We start from the raw sequence: 4,524 nt of genomic DNA on the forward strand, positions 1-4,524 counted from the left end.
AAACGACTTACAAAAGCATTGAGAAGTCATGTACACGAGCTCTCTCTAGACCCTGGAAACTTCCTTTTACCCAAGATAAAAAGGCATTAGATAAGAAAAGTGAATGCTTTTATTTTATATGACAGATTTCCTGTCTGTATATAAATGTTTCCTAAGCCATATTTTTTAACTATGCTTTTATGAACGCATAGTCTTCAAATTGACTAAGTTTACTTCTCCTTCCAAAGGGCCCTCCCAAATAGCAAAGATTTTTTTTGAGGAAAAAAAAGAGAGAAAAATCAACAACCAAAAACCACAATCAATTCTTCATAAGAAGTCTGAAAATTTACTACATGTTGCAAATCCGTGGACCTCCCACCTCCAAAAGGGAGTGGAGAGAGATGTTTTCTTCTTTTATCATTCTCATATTTCTTCCTTAGAAATGAGCACATTCTTTGCAATTTTGTAACCTTCTTTTTGGATTATTTCCATTGTTGTGTTTTTCACTTACATGGCTATAGTCATAAGGTGTCATTTTCTTGGCTCTGCTCACTTCACGCTACATCTGTTCATGTATATCGTTCCATACTTCTCTGTAGCCATCCTTAGCCATTTAAATGATGTATTTAGGTCCTTATTAAGCTAGCCAATCTGAAAGAAGAAAAGGAATGACATATTATTAGAGCAATAAGTAGCTAAACAACAGTTTTACAAAATAACTGAAAACATGTCAGGATAGAGCAGTAATATTTAAAAGACAAAAATTTCAAGAAAAAGAAAATCCATATCCATAACATAAAAACATCACTAATAATATTAATATCAGTGTGGTTTAGTGATTAGAGAGCTGGCCTGTCACTAAAACATACTGGCTTTGTGACCCTGGACAAGTCACTTGACATTTCGATAATCTGGCAATTCTCTAAGAATATAAAGTGTATACCAGGTATCAATCTTTTTTGGTAGATGGAAGACTCCTGCACACACACACACACACACACACACACACACACACACACACACATACTGCTAATGTCTATACTTTGGGATTACAACCCATTTACACTTTATGTATCTTCTTTGTATATGTGTTTGCATGTTGTCTCTCCCTTTAGAATGTGAGCTGTTTGAGGCCAGAATCTCAAGGACTTACAGCAGCGCCTGACAAATAGTAAGTTCTTTAAAAATCTTGTCTGAGTTTCCCTTATACCAATAAAAGCAGAGGTTTGTTCCAAAAACAAGGAGCAAAAACTACAGTTTGGTTGTGATGCATCATTTCCAATTATGATATTTCCTTATTTAAAGTTAATTGAAAGGAATCTTGTTTTTCAGAATAAGAGAGAAAAGACCCAGATGGTGCTGTGTAATATCCTGCCACCGCCAATCATATATGACGTCTTAAGAGAATGTTCCTATTCTCTAATTCATTTTTTTCTGAAAATGGATTATGCCCAACAGATATGCTACATCTGAATCTCAACACAAAAGTAAGAAATTTAATTTCATAATTTAGGTGTTTCACAGATCAGTGTTCAATTGGGGTTCAAGTCTAAGTGATGGCTAAAGGCAATCATTCTCAAATCACTGAGTTCATTCTTTTGGGTCTCACCACCCGTCCAGAGCTGCAGGTTGTACTGTTTATCATATTTCTCATCATCTATTCCATTAGTGTTGTGGGAAATCTTGGCCTGATCCTCCTAATCCAGGTTAGTTCCCAACTTCACACACCCATGTACTTCTTCCTCAGTCACTTGGCCTTTGTGGATTTTTCTGTTACTTCTACCATTACTCCTAACATGCTCATTAACTTTGTTCAGGAAATCAATGTTATTTCTTTCCATGCATGTGCCATCCAGGTGTACTGTTTCGTTTCATTTGTAAACATTGAGATGTTTCTCTTGGCTGTGATGGCCTATGATCGTTAGGTAGCCATAGGCAACCCTCTGCTCTACACTGTTGCAATGTCTCGCAGGCTCTGTGTGCAGCTGGTAACTGTTCCTTACATATACTGCTTCACCGCGGCACTCTTTAACACAATCATCACATTCCAGTTTTCTTATTGTGCCTCTAATGTCATTAACCACTTCTACTGTGATGACATTCCTCTCTTAGCCCTCTCCTGCTCAGACACTCATCTTAAAGAAATCTTGATATTTGCATTTGGCGGATTTGACATGATTTCTTCCTTGTTGATTGTCATCATCTCCTACATCTTCATTATTGCCGCCATCTTGAGGATCCGTTCAACAGAGGGCAGACTCAAGGCCTTCTCTACCTGTGGTTCTCACATGGTGGCTGTCACCGTTTTCTATGGCACACTGATCTTTATGTATTTACAGCCACGGTCTAACCATTCACTGGACACAGATAAAATGACATCAGTGTTTTATACAATATTGATCCCCATGTTGAACCCCCTCATTTACAGCTTGAGGAACAAGGATGTGAAAGAGGCTCTCAGAAAAAGTCTAGAAAACAGGTGTGTAGTTGTTCATTTAAGAAATTTAGACAAGTGAATCCACTCAGACAGCAGCCCAAATATCATTAATGGCTGGGTTTGGAAGGTATTTTTGCTCTCAGTAAGTAAGACAATATTTAGTGATCACCTGCTGTAAGCAAGATAATGTTACATTAATTTCTGCACACACAAAAATAGTATCACATTTTTTGTGTCCTTGAAATAATCAGTATCTTAATTCCTCAGCGAAATGGTAACTTCTACCCTTAATTCTCAGTTCTGCTGTTTTCTTGTGTCCACATCTTAAGATCTCTGTGAAATGAATGTATTTAAGATGGAACAAGGCAGCACAGTGAATAGTGTGTCATGCCTGGAGTCAGGAAGACTCATCTTCCTGAGTTGAAATCTGGCCTCAGACACTCACTGTGTCACCCTGGGTCAGTCACTTAAGCCTGATTTCCTTAGTTTCTTCCTCTGTAAATGAGCTAGAGAAGGAAATGGCAAACCATTCCATTATCTCTGCCAAGAAAATGCCAAATAAAGTCAAGAAAATTTGAAAATGAATGGAAAATGATGGACCAACAACAGGTCATTAGGTGGGTAAAGTAATGCACTCCAAATAAGGAAGAGCTGATTGCAAATTCTGCCCCTATCTCTTCCTATTTTTACAACCCCTTGAAAGTTATTTGACTTTTCTTAGACTCGGTTTTTTCACCTATAAAATAGCACATACTTCACAGGGTGTTTGAAGAAATCAAATGAGAGAGAATGAGTAAATATCTTTTCAAACCTAGGAGTGCTGTACAAATGCTAGATACTATTATTATGTAAGCCTGGGTCAATCATTTAGACAGGTGCATTAGACATTATATTAATCTACACTGGTCCATCATTTAAAAAACTGTATACAGTGGGAGAAGCCTTGTTTCCTTTTTTTTCAAAAGGCAGAAATTAAGGTCTTTATTTCAGAATCTGGTTGACCCCTTTACCAAGTGCCAATAATTACTTGCCACATTCGTACCCAGTTTTTGTGTATCCGGCAAAGAGAGTCTGGTCATCAGCAGACCAGGCTAAGGAAGTGCACTGGGGAGGCTCAGCCTTGCAGCTGGTGCTGATCACTTCTTACTTAAGCTCATCCACAATGATCCTTGCCTCCAGAGCCACAGAGAGAGCCATCAGGAGAAACTGTAACTCTGTTTAGGTAGCCTGCATGGCCAATCTGGATTGTCTTCAGTTTGCAGTTGGCCAAGTTCAAGACCTTGACCAGCTTGTCCCAGCCACAGGAGACAATGATGGGGTTGTTGCTCTTGGGTGAAAAATGGACGCTCACTCTGAGTGGCTCTCGCCCTGCACGGTGTATTTACAGATACCCAGGGAGTTCTATAGCTTGATAGTCTTATTCCAGGAACCAGAGACAATCTGGCGGTTGTCTGAAGAGAAGGTGACACTCAGCACATCCTAGGTGTGACCAACAAAGCTCCTGGTGGTAGTGCCAGTTGCAAGATCCCACAGCCTTAGTGTGCCACCCCAAGGAGCCTGAGAGTGCAAACTGGCCATCAGCGGAAATGACCACATCACTAATAAAATGTGAGTGACCCCTGAGGGCATGCTGGGGGATCTGATAGTTTGTCTCATCTCTGGTAAGCTTCCACATGATAATGATCTTATCTTGGGAGGCTGACAGGATCATTTCAGGGAACTGGGGAGTTGTGGCGATCTGGGTCGCCCAGCCATTGTGGCCGTTAAGGGTACCCTGAAAGGACATCTGTTCAGTCATGATGACAAGATCTCAGTGGATTGCTCCAGGAGGAAGGATGGATCCAGATTGCACAGAGAGAGACCAGCTGGCTCTCCTTCATGCCAGCAGCCCAGCAAGAAAAAATAATGAAGGCTCTCTGCCAATGGAAGCAGTGGAATACAATGAAAAGAGCTCTCAAATGATAGTCTGCATTAGTGATTCAGCTCTGCCACCTCTGACTTGTGTCAACATTGCTTACGGGCACCAAAGAATCTATATTGGTAGTGGCACATAAAATATAGTGTTGGAAGAGGCCATCTAATGGGAAGGGCAAATTGGTTCAGGAAAC

General features: G+C 40.1%; 2 pseudogenes; one reads left to right on the forward strand and one right to left on the reverse strand.

Annotated features, from left to right (window-relative positions):
* Window positions 1-1,535: 1,535 nt before the first annotated feature.
* LOC118853997 lies at window positions 1,536-2,495 on the forward strand (annotated as a pseudogene).
* Window positions 2,496-3,422: 927 nt separating this feature from the next.
* Window positions 3,423-4,214, reverse strand: LOC118855082 (annotated as a pseudogene).
* Window positions 4,215-4,524: the final 310 nt, after the last annotated feature.

This window comes from Trichosurus vulpecula, chromosome 6 (assembly GCF_011100635.1).
Source record: "Trichosurus vulpecula isolate mTriVul1 chromosome 6, mTriVul1.pri, whole genome shotgun sequence".
In the NCBI taxonomy this organism is placed as follows: Eukaryota; Metazoa; Chordata; class Mammalia; order Diprotodontia; family Phalangeridae; genus Trichosurus; species Trichosurus vulpecula.